The sequence below is a fragment of the Sapajus apella genome, unplaced genomic scaffold, assembly GCF_009761245.1.
Source record: "Sapajus apella isolate SASKATOON/1434 unplaced genomic scaffold, GSC_monkey_1.0 scaffold52, whole genome shotgun sequence".
NCBI classification, from domain to species: Eukaryota; Metazoa; Chordata; class Mammalia; order Primates; family Cebidae; genus Sapajus; species Sapajus apella.
Genome location: NW_022436992.1, coordinates 3,517,858 through 3,545,573, shown reverse-complemented (window position 1 = coordinate 3,545,573; position 27,716 = coordinate 3,517,858). Strand labels below are relative to the sequence as shown.

Here is a 27,716-nt window from a genome sequence, read left to right as displayed (position 1 = left end):
ACAAAATAAGATACATGAATGGTTAACAAGGATTTGAAAAGGTGCCCAATATCATTAGTGATTAGTGAATAGCAACCAAGGCAATGTGAGAAATTACTAGAAACCTACTGAAATGATGAAAATTACAGGACTAAACCAAATGTTGAGGAGCCATACATAACAACTGGAATATTGCTAAGACAAAAACTCCCAGGATGTGGGACTTTAAGTCCATTAAACCTCTTTCTTTTGTAAATTGTCTAGTCTTAAATATGTCTTTATCAGCAGTGTGAAAACAGACTAATACAACAACATTGCCTAACTATCATTTTTCAAAACATATGTCTTCCATCTACATGACTGTAATTTTGTTTTTTGTTTGTTGCTTTTTCGAGTATTTTAGGCAGCACATCATTATATACAAACACAAAGCTGATTTTCACAGGAAGTTAGTATTGTAACGTAACTATACATTTACTTTAAATACCAAAAGATAATTTTGTCATTTAGGTATGTTCTTTGTCTTATAGGAATAAAGTCTAATAAAGATATGTAAGTGAACCCAGAAATTGATTTAGCAAGAAAAATGTAGAATTAAAATATGTAAAAGGCTTGAAGTCATGTACAACAATTAATTCAGAGTTGGAACTCCTCAAGGCATTGATATCTGTGCACCCACTTCTTGTAATCTCCTGGATTTCCACATGGTCAGCTTTCTCTTTTCCACCACTCTCTTTCCTGCTTCCCTCTAGTATGCATGGACTCTCTTTTTGGACTCAGCGGAGGGTGGTGGGCTAGGAGTTGGTTTTATAGGTTCGGGGTAGTCAGTAGAAAGTTACAAAAGTTTCAGTTTAGGGTGGTTTTTGCAAGCTGAGAGGGAGTCATAGTGTCTGGAGTCAGGAGGTTGACCAAAGTAGGTTACAAAGTCCAATTCCCTTATTAGTTGAAGTGGGAATAAGGAACAATAGAAGAATGTCTCATGTTAATTGTGCACCACAGGGGTTGATCATCCCTTTTATGGTCTTCCAGTTACTTCAAACTTTCTAGTTCCAGTAACTCATCTGGAGTGTCTGTGCAGGTCACAGAGGTTGCCATGGCATCCATGGCACTGTCAGTCAGCCTGAAAGTCCTTACATTACGTATGTCTACGTGTGAGAGCATGTACGTGCATCTTTGTGTGTACATATGTATGTGCATATGTTTATTATAACTTTACGAAACATAAGCTTTTTGAAGTCAGGTATTTTAACATAATTGTGGGACATTTTCTCATAACTGAACATTATTGCAATGTCTGAGACACTGACTCTGTATTAAGTTTGTTGTTTGTAATTTTTCTATTTGATTGATTGTGTGTGTGTATTTAACAGGAAGAAGAATAGAGCTGGAGGGCATTATCCTTAGGAAACTAACAGGAACAGAAAGCCAAATACCACATGTTCTCCTTTATTAGTGGCAGCTAAACAGCTAAATGATGAACACATAGGCATATAGATGGAAATAACACATTCTGGGGCCTATAGGATGGTAGACGGTGGGAGGAGGGAGAGAATCAGGAAAAACAACTATGGGTACTAGATCTAATACCTGGGTGATAAAATAATCAGTACAACACACCCCTGTGGCACAAGTTTACCTAAGTAAGAAAACTGCACATGTACCCTTGAACTTCAAGTTAAAAAAAAAAAACTTATAACACCTACAGAAATACAGAAAAATAAATGTGGAATACAAAGTTCCAACAAACAGAATTTCAGATTCCATTTCCAAGTTAGATCAACAACAGTTGGAATACCTTGGACAAAAAGCACCCATTCTTTGCAACACAATGTACATATGGCTTAAGAAAATGGACTGGACAGTATCTTATGTTGAATAATTTTTGTTTGTTTTGTTTTATAATATAAACATGTTTAAGGTTTTGCTAAAAGAGTAGATTTTAGATGCTTTTGCCACAAAAATAAAATGCATTTACTATGTGAGCTGATAAATATTCTTATTTGCTTGATGCTAGTAACCATTTTACAATGGATATGTATATCAAATAATTTTTGTTTTAAAAAATATTATTTAATCATACTGTATTGTGTACTTTGCTGAGAGTTAATTTTAAATGTTTCCCCATCCTCCAAAATGGTAACTACATGAGGTGATGGATATGTTAATTAGCTTGATTGTGGCTACAATTTCACAATGTATACATATGTGAAAACATCACATTGTGTGCCTTAAATATATGCCATTTTTATTTGTTAGTTGTGCCTTGATAGAACTGGAAAAATGAAAAATAAAAAGATATCACTCTCTAAGTAAAAGCAGGGCTAATTTATATGTTTCCAAACTGTTTCACTTTGAAAATTCTATATTTTATATTTAAGTGTCATGGGCAACTGCCCAGCTGGCCAGTCCGTAATTTGACTCATACCATATGTAATGAGATATATTCATGTTGGAGAATATATAGGGAATTATTTTCTCCTGTTTTATTCTCCCATCTTTTCTTTCATTACATCTTTTTATTTTAGAACTTTTTAAAAACATAGTTACGACACTTATACTACTAGTGATATTTTTATACTAATGATAAAAATATGTGAGCACATTTCAGAACCAAACAGAATATACTTCCAGACTTGATTTTGCTCTCATATTTCAAATTGAACTTCATGCTTTTTGAGGTATTTGTAAATATATCATAGTTGCAAGGTTGATGGTGCTGGTACTTTAGTTTATATAGCATGTATTTATCATGATATCAGCTATCAGTATCAGTTAATAGATCTGTCTTGGTCCTATTATTTGTCTTTTATAGATAATATTTGAATTTTTATATTTTCATTTTCTTCTTTACTCCACTTTGATTCAATTTATATTACAGAAGGAATATTAAAAATAGTAAAAAAAATTTTCCATTCTCTTTCAATTATGTGTAGATTTCATGAATTGCAGTTTACTAATAGAGTAAGTCTTAAACATCACCTCTTTTATTTTAAATATGAGTATAATTGCACAGTGGAACTATACTGACATACCTGCCATAAATAAATGAGAGAAATTATCATTAGAACTCGTAAGATGCACAACTTTCACAGTTTTCAGCGTTTTGTCAAAACGTGCTATACACATAGACACATTAGCAAGTTTAGTTTCCATTTAAAATCAGTCTGTTACTATCAGTTTGAAAGTCAGCTGTTTAGTGACAAATCTTTAATATGATGAAGCTCCTCTTGCATCAAATTCTGGAAGTTACATGGAACATTGCTCTAAATCAGAGGTTGGCACACTTTTTCTGTATAGTAAATAGTTTAGATTATAGTGGCCATATAGGCTGTGTTGCAGCTAGTTAACTTTTCTGTTGTAACAAAAAAGTTGCTTTAGACAATACATAAATGAATATAACTATGTTCCAATAGAGTTTAATTTAGAAAAACAGGTGGAGAGGTAGATTTTACATATAAGCTATAGTTTACAAACTTCTGCTTTAGATGAAGCAATGGAAGAGAAGAAACAAATTATAGGAGGCTTTTAACTTATATAAATATTAATTTGTTAAAAATGTAAATTATTAAAATACTGATACAATTTATAACACATAATGAAGTGAATTAATTTTATAATAGGTATAAATGTCACAGTTACGTCAATGAAACAGTACTTAAGGGCTGTGATGTGGTTTGGCTGTGTCCCTGCCCAAATCTCATTTTGAATTGTAACTCTCACAATTCCCACATGTTGTGGGAGAAACCCAGTGGAAGGCAGTTGAATCATGGAAGCAGGTTTTTCCCAGCCATGTAGAACTGTAAGTCCATTGAACCTCTTTCTTTTGTAATTGCCCAGTCTCAGGTATGTCTTAATCAGCAGCATGAAAACAGACTAATGCAGTAAACTGGTACCAGGAGTGAGGTGCTGCTGAAAAGATATCAGGAAATGTGAAAGTAACTTTGGTACTGGATAATAGGCAGAGGTTGTAACAGTTTGGAGGGCTCAGAAAAAGACAGAAAAATGTGGGAAAGTTTTGAAATGTGAGTCCATGAGATTTGAGAGGGGCCAGGGGCAGAATAATATGGTTTGGCTGTGTCTTCACGCAAATATCATCCTGACTTGTATCTCCCACAATTCCCACATGTCATGGGAGGAAGCCGGTGGGCAGTAATCGAATCATGAGTTTTAAAAACTCATTTTTAAAACCATCAGATCTCATGAGACTAGTTTACTAACACAAGACTAATGTACTTGTGCACAAGCTCTCTTCTCTTGTCTGTCACCATGTGAGACACGCCTTTTACCTTCTGCCATGATTGTTGGGCCTCCCTAGCAATGTACAACTGTATGTCCATTAAACCTCTTTCTTTTGTATATTGCTCAGTCTTGGGTATGTCTTTATTAGCAGCATGAAAATGGATGAATACAGGCTGTAATAATAAATGGCTTTATGTTGTACTATCACTATCCTTTTACTTGTGTGTGTGTGTGTGTGTGTGTGTGTGTGTGTGTGTGATTATTTGCTACTGGTTAATGAAAATTAGGGAAAGCTCCATGATATTTGGGTCACCATCAGGTAAAATCAAAATCTCAATTAATTAATAATATGTCAAATCCAATAAATTATAAGGCCTTTAGACTTTACTTAAAGTTGTAGCTGCTATCCTTGCTTAGATTGGACTGGAAGGAGGTTGGTCTTCTGTAGGACAAAAGAATATAACTATCTCCCACCCAGTTGACTCATTATGATTTCTATGCCATCCATCTATGCTAAACAGAGAGCAAGGTGAGAAAGTGGGCAGGAAAGTTCTTACTTGACTAATATTTCATGAGGTATCATTAAATTATTTGTGTATGAGAGGTACTTAATACTATTTATTTTTTCTGTAGGAAAGAAATAGAAATCTAACCTATTAGCTGGAGATCTCAAATATGAAGTTCCTGTGAAATGTAGAAGAGAATACTGTGTCCACAGCTGTTGATTACCTCTGTTTTTTAAGCCTCTTTGCATAAGAGGTTGACTTTCATTCTGGTGAGGTTTATCCTCCATTCCAGGTGATAACTATACCCTGAACCTGACCAATGTGGCCCATATCTGTTCTGTGGAAAAAACTCACTTTTTTTTCTGAGATTCTTTTGGAGATCAGACCAGTTCCCACACACCCACCTTTCTGTGGCTTCATAGTTAAGTCAGGCTGACTAACTCTTACCTTTTAGACTCTAGACAATGTCAAACCCATAGCCTCTTATTCAATCTAATCTGAAGAGATAATTTAAAAGTTCTCCAAGTTGGAGGAGGTCTCATTACAGCATCAATTTTTGCAATTGGGGTAAGGAGGAAACATCTTTAACAATATTAAAATATTCTGTTTACTTACCAACAACTTCCAATTCACTGTAGTCTTTCAGCAGTAAAAATTTAAGAGCTTTGCAACTAGCTCAATTACATTCTTTATAAATTTTACATTATGACTCCTCTATTCACCTTGGAGTGTGGCACTTACTGCTTTGGTGACCCAGGAACAGGGCTGAGCCTTTGAAAGGTAGTGAAATCTGTGCACAGCAAAAATTTAGAGTCTGTGAATGACACTACCTCCTGGGCTGTTGCATGTGGCAACACTTATATACGAGAAATGAAGTTGGAAAAGTTGTGCTTTATCATCCAATTGAACATGTAACATTTAATATTATCAGGAATTTGATGAATAAATTCCAGTGTCTTAACTACATATTTGGCCATCATTGAAATCTAAACATATTTTAATACTTGTCATATTTGATAAGGCATTCCATCTTTAATAAGGCAAGTCCACTGTTGCCTTCTTTTTGATAAACTATTATTTCTTTAGCACCATATGGGTTTGTTCTTCTGATTTTAAAAGTTTATTGCTTTCTTCTCAGGTTCAGTTGTCAGTCTTCGTCTTTCATTTATCATTAAATATTGGAGGTCATTATAACCCAGCCCTGGACACTATTATTTCTTATAGTGTCCATTTTTTCTTGAGAATCTCATCCAATTAACTCAGCATTTATAAGATGATGTGTCCAATATTATAATTTTAATTCATGCATTGCTATTATATGTGTAACTGCCTACCTGTCTTTTTTGAATATCTTAAAGGTACTTCATATTGAAAATGTCAGTAACTGAAGCTATGACTGACACTTAACACAACCCAGTCTTCTCTATTTCTTCTTAATTTAGCAGTAATCTGCATTCATTCACAGCATCATACTCAAGCAGCATAGAAAAAGCAAATCTGACTGTGTGCATTTTTTTTTAAGCTCCTCATTGTTGCTCTTTAGAGATGGGCACTAACTGCCATGGCCTCCAGCTCCCTCTTTTTTTTTTTTTTTAACTTCTCTAACTTTGCTTCCTGATGCTTTTATTTTTATGTGTCCTCTTTCAAGCCTGCATTCATTTGTGTCTATAAATGCCTCACAATACATACAGCATGTGGAACTGTTATAGGATCCTTGGGGTGTTGCTTTTCTGGCCAAAACCTCTGTGGCCAGTGGCACCTTTGCCTGAGTTTTGCTCAGGCCCACTGGATTCATTTCACGTACTCAGCCTGGCAGGCTGTGCTCAGCTTATGCTACCAGTCTGGGTCCCATGTCTGACAAGGGAGAGTCACATGTGGAATGGCAAGGGATGTGTGAGCAAGCACAGGGTTCAGTCACTGCATACAATCAGGCATGCCATCTGCTACAGCAGGGCAGGCAGCTCCAGGTACCAGCATGGGCACCAGCTCTTGGCAAGGCTATGATTGGACCCAGCACTGTGAAACACAGTGGCACCCAGAAGTTTGGAGATACCAGGAACCACAGGGACCCAAAGATGAATTCACAGCCCTTTATCAGGGAGCTTCCAGGTCTGGGATCTCCAAAGGGCTACAGCTCTTCTCTTTTTCTTTTTGTCTCCATGTGGTGAGCAAGACGCATGTTTCAGGCCTGTTTGTGTTACAACTCTTTAAGCCTCACCATTTGGTGGGTCCCAAGTTCTTGTCCTGTGATAAGGAAGAATGAGGTACACAGACAAAGAAGGTTGAGCAAGACAAAGAGGAACTTTGTTAAGCAATAGAAAAGCTTAGAGGAGACCCACAGCAGGGAGCTCCTTTCCACTGCTGGGGCGTACTGTCAAGTGTTCAGCTCCTGGCAGAGGGAGCAGCTTGTCTCTGCAGCTGGCTGTCCCAGTGAGTGTTCAGCTCTCAGTGGAGAGGGTAGTTCCTCTCTGCAGCTGAGCCTAGGGTTTTTATGGGCTTCAGAGAGGAGAAAAAGCATGCTGATTGGTTCATGGGCAGCCACGGGTGGGTGGGGAAAAGGCACCACAAGTTCCCACTCCAGTCTTCGGGACTGGTAACTCAGTTCCTGGCCTTCAGGCCCTCCCTGGTCTGAGGGTGGGGACTCACTGGGGACCCACCCTTTTTTGCCCAGGAGCCTGTCTGCCTCCTGCCACCATCTATGACACCCAGGCTGGTTGTGCCAAGGGACAGCTGCAGGCCAGCAGCAAGCTGCCCTCAGAACCCCCTCTGCTCCTCAAACCCCTGCACTTGTTGGCACCCAAAATCTAGAGTGGACCAAGATGGCAGGGAGACAATGTATCAGCACTGCCCTGAGTGTGTGCACATCCAGCTGGGCTGTGACAGTGCCTGGGCTTGTCCCCAACTAACCCTGCTCCAAGATTAAAGTGGGTGCCAGGAGTAGGGAGAGGCCAGGTAGCAGGAGGAGAAACCCCCAAGACTGTGTGATAGGATGGGGAGCTTCCCAGGCTCCCAAGGGAGCACACTGCAGAGAGACATGGATTCAGTACCTGGGAGGTGCCTCCTCACAGCCTGGGGTGGGGGCTCCATGTGCTCACTGGGCCTCTCTCTGCTCACTTCTCTGTGACTGACTATACTGTTCCCCAGCCAGTTGGTGACTTGGCCTTGCCCCCATTTTGGCAGCTCACAGGGTTGATGACTCTGAGATGACTCCTGTTGTACCTGGCTCTCACTGGCTTCACGGAATATGGCACCACAAGAGGTCCAGCTCCACCTCCTTCCCGCACCCTCCTAGCATGACAGCAGGCAAGAGCCTCAGTGTGGGGCCAAGGTCCAGAGCAGGAGAGGCTCTGGGCCTAGAGGCAGTTTCTGCCTGTCCATGTGAGTGTGGAAGTGAGGCAGTTGGCTGCCTAGGGGATGCAGGGCACAGGGGATCCGCCACCACCAGGGCTGTTCCTGCCACTACCACTTGCAGCTCTTCACTGTATCCAGCACCGCGGTAGTGACCACTCCAGACAGCCTGTGCCTTCAGAACCCCCATATGATTCCACATCTGTTTTCTGATTAATCTTTTTCCTAAGATCTATCAAAATGCTTTCGACTGATTTTTTTCCATAATTTTTTATTTTTGAGATGGAGTTTCACTCTTATTGCCCAGGACGGAATGCAATAGGGTGATTTTGGCTCACTGAAACCTCCATCTCATGGGTTCAAGCAATTCTCCTGCATCAGCCTCCCAAGTATGTGGGATTACAAGCACCTGCCACCATGCCCAGCTAATTCTTATATTTTTAGTAGACTTGGGGTTTCACCATGTTGGCCAGCCTAGTCTCAAACTCCTGACCTCAGGTGATCTGACCTCCTAGGCTTTCCAAAGTGCTGGGATTACAGGCGTGAGCCAAAGCGCCCTGCCTGATTTTTTTCATAAAGTTTGTTACCTCTATTTTTTTTTTAACGTGTGTGTAAGAGAGAGAAAATGAGTGTGTCTGTGAAGGGGAAAAGAGACCTAGAGACACACAAAGCCAATCTCAGAAAATGTTAATTTGTGAATCTAAATAAAGGGCACATGTGTCTTTACGGTACTTCTTTTTCAACTTTTCTGTTTGATGTTAAAAGTTGGAAGAATTTTTTTTCTTTTTTTTTCTTGAAAAAAAAAAGAAAGAAAAGAATAATAAAAAAGAAAAGAATGAAGGAGAGGAAGAAAGAGAAAGAGGAAGAGGGAGAGAGAATAGGGGTGTTGCTTTATTGCCCCGGCTAGAAAGCAGTCTAAAAATGGGTATGCCTATAATTGTGCTTAATAATAGAGACATGAAAAAAAAATGAGGGAAGAAAATAACAAACAAGCAGCCAACCAATATTTCATTGAAACCTGTAAATAGATGTGATGTGGTAGTGATAAGAGTGTATATTTTGTGTATTTAAAGTGGAGAGTTCTATAAATTTTAATTAAGTTTACTTGTTCCGGATCTGAGTTCAGACCCTGAATATCGTTAATTTTCTGTCTCATTGATCTGTCTAATATTGATGTTGAAGTCTCCCACTATTATTGTGTGGGAGTCTAAGTCTCTTTATAAGTCTTATATATCTGGGTATTCCTGTATTGGGAGTGTATATATTTAGGATCTTTAGCTCTTCTTGTTGCATTGATCCTTTTATCATTATTTAATATCCTTCTTTGCTTCTTTTGATCTTTGTTGCTTTAAGGCAACTCCTGCTTTTTATTTATTTATTTATTTTTGCTCTCCATTTGGTTGGTAAATCTTTCTCCATCCCTTTGTTTTGAGTCTTTGTGTATCCTTGCATGTGAGATGGGTCTAGATGCAGCATACCGATGGGTTTTGGCTTTTTTTGCCTATCTATGTCTTTGGATTGTGGGATTTAGTCGATTTAAATTTAGAATTAATAATAATATATGTGAGTTTAATACTGCCGTTTAATGTTAGCTGGCTGTTTTGCCTATTAGTTGATGTAAATTCTTGATTATGTTGATGCTGTTTGCTTTTTGGTATTTTTTAGGAAGGCTGATACCCTGCAGTGTGTGTTGTTCCTCTTTATGTGTCCATGTGTTCTCATCATTTAGCTCCTACTTACACGTGAGAACATGTGAAAAACCACCTATTTGACTGTCCAAAATCATTTAGATATATTTAAATAGCATAATTTTGAGGTCATGTGCCATATTATTACTAAAATATATGTGTTTGTTAAGTAATTCTCTAGCATTGCTTAGTTTAGTTTGCTTTGGTTTGGTTCTTCCTCTCCAACAGATATGTCTTTTCGGCAAACAGTGATGTCATGTGCACCACATAAAATACACAGAGATAGAGCATATACATAATTTTATTCTTCCCAGAGTTGGTTCTTTTAAAATTATTTTAAGGGAGATTCATTGATGGGAAATTCTGTTTTTAATTTATCTAAAACTGTCTTTATTCAAATGATTCTTTTATTAATTCAGGAAATAGATTTTGAGATTGAATATCATGTATTTTCCTCAATTTTAATGTGGTCTACCTTTTGGGTTTCTCTTGTGTCTATTGAGAAATTACCCTTCAAGCTAATTGTTTTCTTTATCTTGTGGAATTTGTGTGTACATTTCTTTCAATAATTTTTAGCCATATGTGTATGTATGCATATGTATGTGTATGTGTTCTGTATTGCATTACAGATACTCATACCACCACTAAGAAACCTTCTTTTGATTATCACTGAGACTTTAAAAGCATTGTTATGTTGAATATTGCCTTTTGCCACTTTATTTTTTCCTCCTTCTTAAACTCCTAGTAAGCAATGAATTTCTTTCTTTTCATATATTTCCAAACTTCTCTGAAAAAACTAAGCCTGCATCTGGAAAGAGAGATGTCACACAGAATAAGCAAGGCATATACACCAACGACAAGATAAAAAGCAACTTGAGTTTTTAAAAGTTGCAGTATGGAAGGACATTCCCAATAACAAAATCAGTGTTTTATGGGACTTAACAAATGGAGTCTACAAACTATTCAAGTACAAATCACAAGTGAGACTAGATTTAGTTGCTTAAAAGCTTAAATGCAAAAAATAGCTAAAAGTACAGAACAAAAAATATTGAAGTGTGAGAAAAGATCAGAGATTGAAAGTAACATCCAGGCGACTTAGCACATATATAATAGTAAATATGAAGGAAAATAATAGAATAGATGAAGTTATACAAAAGCAAAGAATATTCACTGAGCTGTAAAAAGCCCTGAAACTGCAGCCTGAATTGTCTCACGAAAGCCAGGAAAAACTATGAGAAAAGACATGTATCTCAGTATTGTCTGTAAAATACTGTATTAAGTCTTCTGAAAATTAAAAGTGTTGCATGCCTCTTGAATGAAAGGTGCATGATTTCCATAAGTAAAGTATCTGCTGCTTTGGACTCATCTGCAAAATAAGATATGAAAAATTATGGGATAGATGCTATAGATACTGAGAAAAGAGCCTTGTGACAAGGACACAAAGCAAGATAGACATAGGAATTTGGGGATATGCAAGAATTTAAAGAATGCTATCATCCACATAACAGATATAAAGAAATCCTTTAAAAATTAAGCTTTTTAAAAAAAGAACAAGAATGTGACATTAATACAGAGAAAACTGAAGAGGTTGTAGTGGAATCAGTAAACCCACCAAAAAATGCATGAAATAGTGAAAAAAATCTATTAAATTTCTCAAGGAAACTGTAGGGAAACAGCCCTACTTCACCCATGGGTAACCTGTGTTCTGTGGCAAAAAAAGAATGAGAAAAAGACAGATTAAGAGAGATAGTGGAACCAGGGGGCCATCACTTTATTATTCTGGAGGCGACAGTGAAGGCCCTGAGCTCTGATCCTCCACACTATTTATTGATTACAATCACTTTGATCTACAGGGTAGGGGTGGAGTGATGGTGGAGGGAATCAGTGAGCCAAAATTGGTATGTAACCCTAAGGATTTATAATAGTAGTGGTTTGGGAGTTTCACAAAACAAGAACATGTGGTTACCTTTAGCTTATTATCTATGTACAGCTGATGGAACACGGACCTTACAAGGGGCCTACAATCTGGCTAAATCACAGTGCTACAAAGGGGTTTTATGTCCTTGAGCACAATGTTTATGGTAACAGCATAGGTCACCCTGCACCAGAACATGAGACATGGAGAAGCCTTCCTCCTCAGAGGCTTCCCACAGTTTGCTGTGGTTTGTTTTTCTCAGTTATATGTTACTCATAACCAATTTATGTAGGCACTCTGTCAGTCCTTTCTCCTTTGTTGCTTTTCCCAACAGAAACAACAACAAAACATATGTTATCAGAGGTCAGAAGCAAAGCTGAAAGCATTCCAAAGGCCTACCAAGAGGCATAAATAGGAAGATGAGGGAAGGAATAGTAAAAACATTATAAAAGATCATTGTATTAATCTAATTTTTGTTGTTTATAATAGGATACCTGAAATGGTAACTTCTATAGAAAATAAATGTATTTTTACAGATTTGAGGCCCAAAGTCCAAGGTTGAGGAGCCACTCCTGCTGACAGCCTTTTTGCTGGTGAGGACTCTGTAAGGGGCTCAAATCAGGTGCAGGGTATCACGTGGCAAGGGGGCTGAGTGTGTTAACATGCTAGCTCAGGGCTCTCTTTCCCATTCTTTAAAACTACCAGTTCCCTCTCATTATAACTAATTCATTAAACTCAGTAATCCATTAATCCACAAATGGAATAATCCATTGAGAGCTCTCATGTTCACCTCTTAAAGACCCCATCTCTCAGCACTGACACATTGGGAGTTAAGTTTCAATATGAATTTTGGAGGTGACATCCAAACCATAGTAGTCATTCTATTGGAGTTCAGTAAATAAAGGAGAAAGAAGGTATTACCATCAGAAAAGAAAGTTTGGGCTCACTTCCAAATTACAGTAGAAAAATATGTTTCTGTTCTGCGTTTTGAGCCGTAAGGAAAAAATGTAACTTCCATTTTTCTGAAAGGTAATGTGTCAATATTTATCAAAGTTAAATATACTTGATGCAGCAATTCCATCTTCAGATGTTTATTTTTATGATAAATTTCCACAGATAACTGTTTATCAGATGTTCTTCAAATAAATTTTTAAACCATTGTAAATCCCTAGTGATAAGAGATTGACAAAATAAATTATAGTGCATTGCAAACATAATTTTGATAAAGTATAATGCTAAAAATAATTTGCTGACTTTAAAAAGCCTCTCCGATGATAGTACAGCTTATGATATAGTACTATCTCATTCCTAAAAATATTTATTTATGCATTCAAAATGGCTAGAGAAATAGATGACTAAATAGTTTCAGAGATTTTCATTTGAACTATTTCTGGCCAGTTACTCTTATGTTTCTATGTCATATAGATTACAATGTACATCCATAGTGTGAAAGTTTAAAACAATTTTAACATAGAAATCAATGGGAATAATATTATTATATAAAAAATTTTATCATATTATGCAAAATTACACAAATGTTGTTCATAAATTGTTATCAATTGGTCAAAAGTAAAACAGTATTTTATTAACTCATTTTGCAAATTGAGAAAGTATTAATCCAGAAAGAAGCTGAGCATAGTTTATATATTTTTATAATAAACTTACCAAATTTTTAGCAAATGAGTAGAAAATGTATTCAAATTAGAAATGAAAGAGGGTGATTATTACTGACCTAAATATTTGCTAAACTTCACCAGGGCAGCTATCTGGGCCTGGGCTTTTGCTTGTGGTCATTGTTTTCAATTATCTTATTATTTACTAATTCTAAATTTTCTTCAGTAAATATGTATTACTAATAAAATATTTTAAAATTATGTTAATTTATAAATTTAATAAATTTATTATATTCATTTTTAATAAAATATTAAAGAGGCACAAGTAATAAAGCTAAAATTCAATGGCAAATTAGGAAAATCTCATGCCTATAATCTCAGCGTTTTGGGAGGCCAAGGTGGGACAATCTTTTGAGGCCAGTAGTTGGAGACCAGCCTTGGCAACATAGCAAAACCCTGGCTCTACGGAAAATACTAAAAATTATCCAGGCATGGTGGTACACACCTCTAGTCCCAGCTACCGGGGAAGCTGAAGTGGAAGAACCATGTGAGCCCAGGAGTTTAAGGCTGCAGTAAGCCATAAATCACACCACCGCACTCCAGCCTGGGCAACAGAGCAAGATCCCATCTCCAAAAAACAGAAAGAAAAAGAAATGCAAAGCATTTTGCAAAAAAAATTGACACTTTTGCAAGAACATTTTCTTTTTCAGTTTGTTTTTATGTTACTCTTTATTTTTGCTCCAGTTATTCTGATGTCCTCAAATTGATTCAAATTCAATTAATTTCTTTTATTGAGAGCCTACTATTTGTTAGTCCATCTAATTATGACTAGAATGAAGTCATAAAGATTGCTGACTTAAACATAATTCAAATTCATTTAACCATATTTTCATGAAGTAAATTTTCCTCCCAATTTCAAATAAATTTCCCATCCTATAGATTTTTCAACATTATACCACCACCACCACCAGAACAATAAAACCTGTACATTAGGTATTTTAATATTAAATAGCAATTTGCTTTATGCTTAAAGGGAAGATGAATCTCCAATTCCACAAATGTAAAAAAGAATAAGATCACAGGAAATGTAGACATCTGCATTTACTTAGGGATGTAATCAAAATTAGGACCTTCTGAGAGCCTCTAAGGCTGAACTCTACTGAAACAGCTCATGCAATTTACCATATTAATATTGACCCTATGATATTTAAATACATCACAAGCATGGCAAGGGGAATCACTAGAATCTATAGCAATGTATTTTACTTTTGTTGATATACTCTTGCTGTTCACATTGTCCATTTAAGTTACGTACTTGGGTCAATTTTTACCTGTCATTATTTTTAACTTCAAAATTATCTTTATTGGTGAGTGATTTTGACTTTTGTGATAAAGCTTCTTGTTGGAATATTTTTAATAGCAAATGATCACTTCGGTCACAATTTCATGGTTAGAGCATTCACTGCAGAACATTTAAATTTATTTTCTTTCATATTTATAGTTAAAAATTTTAGGCTCTATGCAGTAGGCTTCTGTAGTGAGGTTTTGAGGGACTTTTGAAACAAATATTTCATATGATATTTAAATTTTACTTGAAGAAAACATTTATATTGCAAAGGCATATATAATATAAGAAATTATTAAATACTTAAAAATGGGAAAACACACATGTACAGAGTGTCAGATTATTCTTACTTTCTAAAATGGCTTCCTCAATGTAAAATTTTGGTTTTGATTTGAAGCTAAAAATAAACAGGTTCTAAAATTCTCCAACCCCATGAAACATCACAAATTAACACAATGTCAATTTTAAAAATCATATTAGAGAAAACTCGGTAATCTACAAATTAATGTTTATGTATTTAACAAATATGGAATTGGTTTGCGAGTACTTTTGAGTCATAGACTGACTTGTATCGTATAAATATTTCACATAAAATGATTAAAAACATCAGCAACCTACTTTCTTTTAGATGGTTTGGAAATTGTCATTCAAATCATAAAGTTATTTTTAAATGATAGGCTCATATTTATCTACTTCCATAAAGAAATTTTTAAACTAAGTATACTTTAGATTTAACTGAATGTGCCTTTCAAATCATTCAATTACCATTTAAACTACCTACTTTGGGCAATTACAGCTCTCAGGAATCCTACTTTCTGTCAACATGATAACATGGATAGACTTATCCTACTGCCTGAAATGATGGAAAACAGATGAAATTTATAAGACAATGGCTTATAAGACACTGGAAATCAGGCCACAAAGAACAGAGATTTCTAAGAGATGGCAAACAAAGTGAGCCAATGATAAACACAGCTTGAAAATATTCCTAGGCTGAGGATTGAGGTACCCAGGAGGATACTGGTAAACTCCTTAAGTTAAAGAGTTAGATCTGAAACTCCAGGAGACTTGGCTGACAAAATTTATGGGATGAAGGACTGGACAAAATAGTGCTGCACAGAGAAAAAAATTCCAGAGATCTGCTGAGGTTCCCCTTTGAGTATGTAGCTGACTAGTGATCAGTACAATCATGTTAGAAAATTAGCCAAGACTGAGAAAAGAACCTACCAGGAAAGATGCAAAGTAACAGTGCCCAGTACTCACATAGGTCCAAGAATAGTGCCTCTTCCCACCATAAACTGAGAAACTTCATGATTCACAGGAAATTTTGTAAAGTGCAAAGACTGGCTGTGCTTTAGTAGTGGAGAATGAGGGGAATAATCAGACCAAAACAGAGTACTTGCTCAGGTCCTGACAAATTTTAAAAGTAAAACCCAGAAGGATGAAACCATTTTCAAGTAATTTTACTACATATCAGAAAAAAATCCCCAAAATAGGAATACAATACCATCACCAGGAATACAAGTATTTATCAACCAGAGAACTGAAATGTTAAAGGAAGTCCTTAGAACAGAAGGAAAATGACACTAGATAAGAATATTGATCTACACAAGGAAATGAAGAGTGCTGCAAATAGTGGCTACATAAGTAAATAAACAAGAATTTTTTTTCTTACTATTTAAATATCTTAATGGTAAGTGATCCTTTAAACAAAATTAATGACAATGCCGTAGGGAGTCTATACCCATAAGAATAAAATATGTGACAACAATAGCACAAAAGACAGGAGAGAAAAATGGGAGTATATTACTGTATGTTTCTTATGCTATATGTGAAGTGATGTAATATCACTTAAAGGTAGAATCTAAAAAGTAACAGGTGTTTATTATAAACCACAAAACATGCTCTAAAATAACAACAAAAAAAATGTATAGCCAGCACAGGAGATTAAACGTAATCTCAGAAAGTAATTTATTTAAAAGAAGGCTGATGAAGAGGATGGGGGACAAAGTACAATTGGGAAACTGCAGAACAAATAAGAAGATGATTAGCTTAAACCTAAGGATGTCAACCATCACATTAGATGTAAGTAATCTGACTGCCTTAAATAAAAACAATATGAGATTGTATTTGTTAAAAAAAAAAAAAGCAAAATCCTACTTTATACTGCCTAAAACAAACACACATTAAGTATACAGAAGCCACACTAATACAAATTTTTAAAAATCTGTAATGGCTATATTAATATCAAAGTAAATTTTATAGCAAATAATATTACTGAAGACAAGAAAGTTTATTTCCTAATAATAAAGGATCAGTTCAAGAGGACATACCAACCCTGAATATTAATATACCAAATAAATGAGATTCAAAATTTCAAGAGCTTACAGAACTACAAAGATAAATAGACAAATCCACACTTGTAGCTGGAAGTTTGAATGCTTTTCTCTTGATAAATGATAGAAAAAGTAAATAAAAAACAATAACAATATAAATGATTTGAGCAATACTCAAAAAATATGATTTAATTACCATTTATAGGATACCACACTCAACGACAAGACAGTAAATATTCTTTTTAAGATCACATGGAACATTTATCAAGAAGACCATATTCTGGACCATTGAAAATTTCTAAGTATATTTAGAATGAATCACATTATATGAATTATGTACCCTGGCAACAATGGGATAAAATTAGAAATTGAAAAACAGAAAGATTGCTGGATTTTCTACAACTATTTGGAAACTAATAACACACCCATGAATAAAAGATGAAATAAAATTGAAAATTAGAAATTATTTTGAACTGAATGAAAAAAAAAAGCCACAACATATAGAAATTTGTGAGTTGCCAACAGAACAATAGTAATGTGGAATTTATACCACTGAAAACCACCATTAGTAAAGAGCAAAGGTTTCAAATCAGCATCTACCTTAAGAAATTTAAAAAGAACAAATGAAAACAAAGTAAACAGAAGAAGGAAAAAGAAGATCAGAGAGAAAATCAGGGATATGCAAAACAAACAAACAAAAAAAATAGAGATAAACTATTATACCACAAGTTGGCTTTCTGAAGAGGAATAGACATAATCAACCGTATTTCTAAAATTAAAATAAAATACTATTTAAAAAAGCATTAACATGTGAAATAGGGATAAATCCTACAAAAGAAATGGAATACCTCTACAGTGACAACTACAAAATATTGATGAGATCAAATAATATCTAACTAGATGGAGGCATTGTGTTCATGGGTAAGAGGATTCAATATTGTTAAGTTGTTCCTTCTTTCCAAAGTTTTCTATAGGTTCAATATAATCAAAACCAAAATTTTTTCAGATTTTTTTAAATTAATGAATTCTGAAATCCATATAGAAATATGATGGACCTAGAATAACAAAAACAACTTTGAAAACATGGAACAAGTTGGAGGACTCACAGTATGTCATATCAACCGTTACTATAAAGCTGCAGTAAACAAGACAATGTGTTAGCATGTCATGTTCCATAAAATAGATCAGTAGAACAGAATGACTATTCCAGAAACAGACTAACACATATATGGGCAAACGATATTTGAAAAAAAGTACTTCTGTTGTACACTCTTGTTATCTAAAAAGTAGAAAGGAATTTTGGACTCTCTCATTTGCACCAGATCTGCTGTGACTTTTCAAATTTTTTCCTTCCAACCTCATTGTATTCCATAGTGAGGATGTAACATATGCATTAATATCTTTTTAAATGTGAAATTGAACATACTTTTGAGAATTGGGGAAAAAAGTCATACAGATAACATAATAACATCCTTGAAACCTAAATCCACAAGTAGAATCTGTTAGAACCAGAGAAACCTTGTTCATGCTGACTCAAAATGACGTTCCTGCCTACCTCTTAAAAGGGAACTGTTAGCCTGACTATTATGGTAATATGGTAAAACAAACAAACACAAATGTGTTTGTTTACCTTTAGAGTTTTACACATAGTTTATCTTTGATGAATTTTTGAAACATGCAAAAATGAAGTTAAACAGTATGCATTATTTTTGTTTCTGGTTTCTTTCGCTCAGAATTGTGTTTGTGAGGCTCATTCATGTTTTTTAGGTCTAATTTGTTAATTTGTCAGTATTGATAAGTAATACTTTACAAGGATATTGCTATTCCATTTACATTTTCAATTTTATTGCCATAAATATCTTCGTAATATGCATTTTTAGTGCTTTAGTATCTGTCACCACTAGGTGGATATTCTAATTCCTTTTATGAATTATTTGTTTACTTTCTCTTTTTTGTGATTGTTCTTGCTATTTATTTTATTAATTTTTGGATCTCTTGGAAGAAACTCTAGTTTTCTTAATCCTCTATGCTGTGCCTTTGTTTTGTAGTTTATTAATTCCATCTCTCTCTGGTTATTTTTTTCTTTTCCAAGCTTTTGGAGGATTTCCTTAGCTATTCTTTTTTTTTTTTTTATGTCAGGAGAATGTGGAATACATACACTGGAATTTGTTTAATTTTGTTTCCAATTTATTTTTAAATTTTAAAGAATCCTATAGTTATGCTTTTGAGAATCCTTAATCATCAGACAAACATCAGTGACAGAAGGTTCCTTTTCCTAGGGTGACACCAATGCTTTACCAGCCAGGTGCCAGGCAAGAACAGTAGGACTAGTCTTTCTTGGCTTGCCTCTTCTGGTGTAGAGCAACATACCTGTGGGGGAATTAGGGGTAAGAGTGATGAGTGCTCCAGTATTCTTAGGCAGAGGGATGGAGCTCACAATCTCTGGACTATACTCACATGGAACATGGAGCTTGAAAGAATAAGAAATGCCAGTGTCTTGCCCTTTCCAGGGAGATTCCACAGCCCTTGACTGAGAACTTAGGGTGAGGGAAGAAGCCTTATCTTCTTAGCCATACCCACTCAGAGTGAGGCTTTGGTCACACTGACCTGAGGGTAGGAGGCAAAAATGGGTGTGGCTCAAGTGCCAGAGACTCTCACTCCTCTTTCTGAGATTTAGTGGATTTCCTTGAACAAATGTTTCTTCATTTGATGTATGCCCTTAGTGTTGCAGAATTTTCTCCTTAGTTCAGCTAAAACCGGGTTCTTGTCACATGACCAGGAAAGATTAGACTCAAGGACACATAGAAGGGTGAGGAACATAATTTATTGAGCACAAAGGGAATCCTGCTAATAGGCCCTCTACTGCACAAATTGAATCCCAGGTCACCACACAGGAATTGAAGAGGCCAGCTCTCTCCAACTTTATCATTAGATCACCTGTCTTTACAATTAGGAATTGAAGAGGCTGGGCCTCCTGTTTCTATCTCCTATCTCCAGTCTAAATTAGGACAAAATTTCCAAACACTTTTATATCCATATATTATATATAGATGTAAACCTATAACAAAACATATATGTAGACAAATTGTTCCAGTTATGATTGCTTCACTAGGGAGGATATCTACAGAGGCCCTCATGCTGTCATTCAACATTTTCAACTTTTAGTTCTATACATACACTTGAAATTCCTTTATAGCATTACATTTAATAATACACATATTTTATAATAATTTTCTACTATTAATTATTGTTATCCTCATCATATTCCTGCTTTTTTTAAAAAAAAAATCTTTATTTGTTGGTTATAACTTTTTTCAAGAAGTTTCCTTATATTAATTGTATGGATGCTACCCTTTTTGAATTCTTGCATAACTACAAATTCTTTCCTTTCCCCTGACAGGTGAAAATATTGTAATTGGAAAGAAGATTTTTGGTTATCTGCACTTTACTTTGAGTAGTTTATACGTTGCTCTTCACTTTTATTCTTCTTGTAAAGGCTAAGTCTATGTTTAAATTATCTTTCTCTATTAAGATACTTGTTCTCTGCTAATAAGATCATTTTCTTTAACTTGGAACTCAAGAATTTCACTATTGACAATTATTAATATTGAATTTTAATTTCATTATTCAATATTGATATTGAATTTCATTTTTCTTTTAATCTTTCCCAGGCCTTAAAGAAGCCCTTCAGGCTGCAGAGTAAATTACTTATTTACATAATGAACATTTTCTCTACTAATTGAGCTAATTTTTCTCTCTTATTTTCTGTATGATGGAAAGCCTATGTGCTCCATGTTACAACTCATGTAAATGTACATCAAGATGCTATCTTTTGCTCATTTTTTCATATCTTTTCAGTTTTGTTACGAATATTAAGGTATTCCTTCAACAAGAAATTCCAGTAGATTAAATTGGTTCTTAGTAGATACCCACAACTTCCACTTTGTGTATTAAATTTTAAAATTCAACAGACCAGGCTTAATAGCTCATGCCTGAAATCTCAGCACTTTGGGAGCCCAAGGTGAACAGATCTCTCAAGTCCAAGAGTTCAACACCATCCTGGGCAACATGGCAAAACTCCTATCTTTACCAAATAAAAAATTTAAAAAGATATATTTTTTGATATACATTATATACATATAATTAAAATTCTTGATTCAGGCTCTTGAAAATATTTTACCTGCTAATTTAACCTTCTTAAAACCCCTTTATTATTCTTTAAATTTAAATTTCCCACATGGGTTTCCAAGTTCTACTTCAGTGGGAATGTGTATTCTTTATATTCAGCTTCACCTTTTTCTTGGTGACCCATGTTCACCTAAGTTCAAAAAATACTTAATATTGGCTGCACATTGAAATCACCTGTGGTGTTTTGAAATTACACTTTACTGGCTTCCAAAAGGGCTTATAGGACATGGAACTGTCCTGGTGACATGCCCTTCAGTGAGCTGTCAAGGTTGAGTTCTACTACTCAACTTGGTTGCTGGTTTTGCTTGATTATGGTTTAGTATACTCTCTACCTTGTCTCCCTTATCTGTTAACTGAACAACGATTATGACATTGGAAGCTAGAGCATAAATATTGGATCACAAGTTAGAAAACTTATGCTGAGAAATTGCATAGCCATAAACTGAAAGAAACTAAGCTCCCCAAATCACAATTACCCTTAGAGCATAAACCTGAAAAACTGACTTTTTAAAAATTAAAAATATTTATTTATGACTTATATAATACACAATAACTTTTGGGTTCATTTTACAGCTGCTTTACCAGTATCTTAAATAAAATAAATACTTAATAGAGATTAAACTCTATCTCAAGCAGCATGGTGGTAGTAGGGGTGAGCAAGGGAGGGTGGGGAAAATGTCCTCACATGCCCTCCATATTTTCTTGGGCAAGTGTTAATTTTCCTCTACTTATATTTTTTTTCTGTGTAAATCACAATTGGACATGATGCCTACACTATCTCATTCATTAATCTGAATATTTTCAGATTAAGAATAAGGGGTTTAAAATAATTTGCTAATATCAACTTTTCTCCAAGTATTTGGGTCCATGTAGCCCAAATAACTTCTGCCTCTAATATACTCTGCAATTCTAGTTGGCTTATTCAAAGAGAATTTCTCTATTAATATGCATCTTGAGGTAAATCATTTTCCTTCTCTGTCCTGCTCTGAATTTTGTCTCATTGAACTAAAATAAAACCACTTATTTTAATAATTATTCATATACGTTTTTCTGTAATTGTATGGTTTGTGATCACATGTCTTGTTTTGATAATGTAAGTTATATGATATTGGAGTCAGCACTTTATTCTACTTTATAATCTCTTTGAATCCTGGCATTATGTTAGACAAATGACATATATTATATTAATATGACATTTTTATCATTAAACTAGTTATATGTATATACTGTAAGAAAATGGTAACATTATAGAAGCATAAAACTCAAAGTCTATTGTATTCCTATTCTTCAAAGGAATAAATTCTAAACAGTTAAATACCTTAATTTACAGTTAGTTATCTGTTGGTATGCTATCATCTATTGTATTTATCATTTATTTTTTAGAAATGAGGTCATTCTGTAAATACTCTTCAGCAGTTTACTGTCTGTCACCAACAAAAAATCTTAAGCATTTTTGATGTTAATATATATTTTTGTAACTAATTTATTATAAGAGCTAAATAATTTCATTGCTATTTTTGATTTAATAGAAATGTCTTTATACTGTGAGGCTTAAGTGAAATTTGTAGCTCTATATACAAACAGGGAGTTTAATGATATACATTTAATATAAAGATAGACATATATTGGGGAAAGTGTAGTATCATCTTTTAGGGATAAAGGTGAGCTAAGTATGAATTTTTTTCCTCTGAACACCTGTTTTCTTCATCCTCCTCCTTAGAATTTTCCTCCCCCTCTCTTTATGGTACCTCAACTGATCAAAGTGAGCTGCATTTGCTTTCTTTATTGGAATACAGCCCCCGCTTGATACACAGACTAAGTGAAAGACAACATGGTTTCCAGGGGAAGAAAGCATGGACTATTGTATATGTCAAGCTTCAGTCTAGGCTTAAGAGTAGAAATCATTTTCTTTTCATATTTGTAGACTGATTAGCTTGGTTTTCTATAGCATTAAAACAAATTTCAGGAATAAATAAGGCTGAAAATCAACAGCTCAGGCATGTATAATATCTCTTCCACTATCACCTAAAACTTAATTAGAAATTAAATTAATTATTGGAGGTTCACCTCATGTATTTACATCTTCTCAATGTAATAATAAAATAAAAGAGTTTATATTCCCAAGGACCAAGAGAACTGCAGGAAATGCCACAGTGGATCTGATGTTTCAATAAAATTTGAAGACAATAGGGAAGTAGAAGAGCAGTTAACTGATTTAGGAAGCAAAGTTATTACCTGTGTGACTGCAGTGTGGAATGCCAATGAGTTTAAAGCTGATTGTGTCACGGAGCCTGCTATAGTCTCACATGAAGAAATTAAGTACTGCAAAAGGCTGGGATTGGTTAGAAAGACTTATCAAAAATCTGAGTACAATGCAAGTTAGAATCTTCGAATACTATTTCTCATTGGGAGTCATCCAGCAATACCCATTTTCTACATGGTAGAGAACAAGGTATATTCTGTGAGTAATCTCAATGAGAGATACTTCAGATGCAGAAGCAGAAGCCACTCCAAAAGTCTGGAGTAAGTTACTTGTTGAAAACTGGAGGATTGATTAAAAATCTATGCATCAACTGTGGCACATTTACCTCTTTCTGGGTCCAGCTTTTGCAAAGCAAATGGGGAGGTTTATACTCTATAAACAAGAGAGAGGCGAAAGAAATTCCTAGGTTCACAAAAGAACGCCAGCTCAAGGCACCAACAAGTTTATTGTGATCCTTGAGGATTGAGTTCTGTAAAAAGATCTCCATTTATGAACAGAAGAAAGGTGGGGAGCATTAAATAGCTATATGTTTGGTAGGTGTACCTTTGACAAAATTTTTGAATCATATATGGCCGATCTATTAGAGCATTTGGAATAAAACTAGAAATGTTATTTGGAAAAAATAAAAAGAAATAACTGCCAGAAGAAACAAACAATTTTAAAAAGATAATTTTGAGAATTGGGGTTGAAATAGATACAGAGGCATCAGCAGGTTGTTTTTCATTGTAAGTGTTTTTAGGCTTTAAATAAATAATTTTTTTTAATTATGTGCTTACACTACTTTAACAAACAAAGTACTTTAAAAAATAGTATTTAGGGATTCAGGGACAATAGTATGGGTAATAAACACAAATATTAGCTTATCAATTGTTCCCTTCCATTATTTCCTTCATTTATAGCTTGCCTTTGTTGATCATTCATAAAATTACACATATTTAAATACCTATATGAGTGAGTTAATTATTTGAATAAGACATGTTATTGGGATATATGAAACCTTTTTTATAGTATTTACATAAACAGGAGTTTGAACAATAGAAAAAATTTAAAAGTTAAAGTATTAATAAGTAAGATACTTTTGATGAAAGAAGTTAAGAGGAAACTGGTAAAATAAAGTTGCTTTTTTAAAAATAGGGTCTTGCTCTCTTGCCCAGACTAGAGTACAGTGGCACCGTCCTGGCTCACTGCAACCCCAAACTTCTGGGCTGAAGTGATCCTCCAGCTTCAGCCTCCCAAGTAGATGGGACTACAGGTACAGGCCACCAAACCTGGTTAATTTTTAAACATTATTGTTTTGGTAGAGATGAGGGTCTTGTAATATTGCTCAGGCTGGGATCCTCCTCCTTCAGTCCCTGAAAGTGTTGGGCTTATAGGTGTGAGCCACTAAACCTGGCCTAAAGTTGCTTTTAAAGAAGTTGATGCCTGTAACAGAGCAGAAGCAGAATAAAGCACAGCAAAGAAACGGAAACCTTAAAATAAAACATGAATAATTTGAATTTGTAGATTTTCAAATAAATTACAATATGTAGTGGATGCTACATAGCAAAAGCATAAATTCATAACTCTCAAATAAACACTAATACATGTTAAAAATATTGTCCTGGAAACAATTTATCTTGGACCTTCTGGCCGAAGCAGACAAGGTATTCATCAAAACTGTTTCTTCTTTCTCAGAGAGAGCTAAACAACATTTACCAGCCTACCATATAGTTATGGTGGAAAAGGTTATATTACCAAGATTTAAACAACAAAAAGTGATCAGAAGGTGTATGTGCTTTATATCCAGTCTGTCCATAGAATCTTCCATATGTTTTCCTCTAAACTCTTTTTGATTTCTTTTGCTTGATACTAATAATCACTGAACTCTTGGAAGCCCTTTGGCATAGATGGCAGAACTCCAAATGAAGGAAGCCTGGATACAAATATCAGCATTGCTTTGAGAAACATCAATCAGACATTTATTTTTACTCTGTATGATCATCCTATTTAATATATATATTGCCTATGTATTACAATAACAAATATATTTTAACTAATATATTCCTTACGTAAAATGAGTAAGATGACCCAGCAGGTAAAATAGTGATGTCAAACTAGGCAAATAACGCTCTCCAACTGAGATCTCCAGTGAGAGAGTATGCAAGAACACTGAAGCAGAAGATGTGCTCTTAATTTTCCAAAAATAATCCAATTAAACCACTAAGATACATTTTAGAAAGGGAGACTTCTGGATTAAACATGATTTTTTTTTTAATGTACAATGGCAAATTGTACTCAAGAATGGTGGTAGCATCTAATATTCCTATGTGGAATTATAATATTATGTGATTGGGCTTTCCTCCCCTTAACTTTACTAGTTCTCTCTTAGTTCTTTCTCTTCTAGTGCTTATTATCTTTTTCTTATTAATGCATGAGGATATTTTGTATGATATGGAACTATATTTATAAATGTTAAGTACTATATATATATATACATTTTTTTCTAGACAAGGCCTTACTCTGTTACCCAGGCTGGGGTAAAATGGCATGATAATATCTCACTGCAACTATGACTTCTGGGCTCAAGTAATCCTCCTATCTCTGTCTCCCAAATAGCTGGAACCACAGGCATGCACCACCATGCCTGGCTAATTTTAAAAAATTGTTTGTAGAAACAGGGTGTTGTTCTGTTGCCCAGCCTGGTCTAGAACTCCTTGCCTGAAGAGATTGTCCCATCTGGGCCTCCCAAAGTGCTGGGAATACAGGCATAAGCCACTGTGCCTGTACTATATTTAACACTATTCAAAAATTCAATTTTTATTTAATACTCAGCATTTGAACAACCATCTTTAGAGTAACATATTAACCTTCCATGGCCCTAGATTTACTTGCTATAGAAGAAAAAATGCCCTTCATAGTGTCTATGCATGATAGTTTACACCAATCTTCAATGTAAACTGGTATTGTCAAGACATTAGTATATGCAAACATCCATGAGAACACACTTTTAGAAATCCAACCTTGAACCAATTTGGGGAAATGTCATATACAGAAATAATCTCTGGCACATGTTAAGTAGCTATGACTTTTTATTTTTTTTAATTTTTATTATTTATTTATTTATTTTGAGACAGAGTCTCACTCTGTTGCTCAGGCTGGAGTGCAGTGGCATAATCTTAGCTCACTGCAGCCTCCACCTCCTGAGTTCAAGCAATTCTCCTGCCTCAGCCACCTGAGGATCTGGGATTACAAATGCCCACCACCATGCCCAGCTAATTTTTGTATTTTTAGTAGAGACAGGGATTTACCATGTTGTCCAGGCTGGTCCTGAACTGACCTCAAGTGATCTGCCCACCTTGGTCTCCCAAAGTGCTGGGATTACAGATGTGAGCCATCCTGTCCAGCCAGCTGTGGCTTTTTAGTAACCTTGAAACGGAGAATAATTATTACTTACAGGCATCCTGAGGATCTTTCACACATTTTTGTTATTAAAATTGGACAGGATAAGTAAAACAGATAGTTTAAAATTAATTATATTTTATTAACAACTAACATAGATTTAAGTCTCTTACAGTCATGTGGGATTACTATTATAATTTCTATATTTACAGTCCTCTTAATTTTCTAAGTGTTTCTGTAATGATGATTCGACTTAATTCTCATAGCAGCATAGTAAAAAGAGATTATTGCTTCTAATTTATAGATTACATTAAGAAAGGGAGGTTTTTAAAATATAACTAAGTGAATCTCTATGTCAAACCACTGTCTCCCTCTCCTTTCTCTTCAAAAATCATTTTCGTCAATGTTTCTTCATAAATGTTCTTCAGAACATAGTTTCAACACAATGATCTGTAATAAAATGTTCAATATTATTTAGAGAAAATCTGCCTAAAATGCTAAAAGTATGAGAAATTCAACTGTCATTAAAATGTATGTATATTGATTTTCTTTAAATAGAATTTTCTAAAATGATTCTATTACAGAACTTGCTGTTCATGTAATACCTATTTATATTGTAAGAATAGAACTTTAAACCAAAAACTTACAGAATTCTGAATGCTTGTATTTCAAAAGACTTTGTGCCTCTTGAAGTGTTGTGGATCATTTCTAAATATCAGAAAAATTAAAGCTCCCTAGATATTTACTCTTACAATATACTTATTCTTATAACTTTGATCTTGGGTAGTTCTAACATGTCTGCATTTTTTATAGAATTTTACTCTAAATTTAACTGCAGGCTTGGCAATTATTTGTGTAAAATAAATTAGCAAATATTCAAATTTATCTTCATTTATCTATTCATGTTTCAAAAATGTA

At 34.7% G+C, this 27,716-nt stretch overlaps 2 long non-coding RNA genes across 2 annotated transcripts in view; one reads left to right on the top strand and one right to left on the bottom strand.

Moving 5' to 3' along the window:
• LOC116526836 overlaps positions 1-23,007 on the top strand; it is a 502,163-nt gene extending 479,156 nt beyond the window's left edge. Inside the window, exon 4 of the long non-coding RNA XR_004258294.1 lies at positions 22,878-23,007. This is a non-coding gene — a long non-coding RNA (uncharacterized LOC116526836). The remainder of the gene's footprint in view (positions 1-22,877) is intronic.
• On the bottom strand, positions 1,364-17,403 carry LOC116526835. The gene is made up of 3 exons (XR_004258292.1): positions 17,393-17,403; positions 6,122-6,126; positions 1,364-1,446 (listed from the first exon to the last, which is right to left on the bottom strand). It is a non-coding gene; the product is annotated as an uncharacterized LOC116526835 (long non-coding RNA).
• Positions 23,008-27,716: the final 4,709 nt, after the last annotated feature.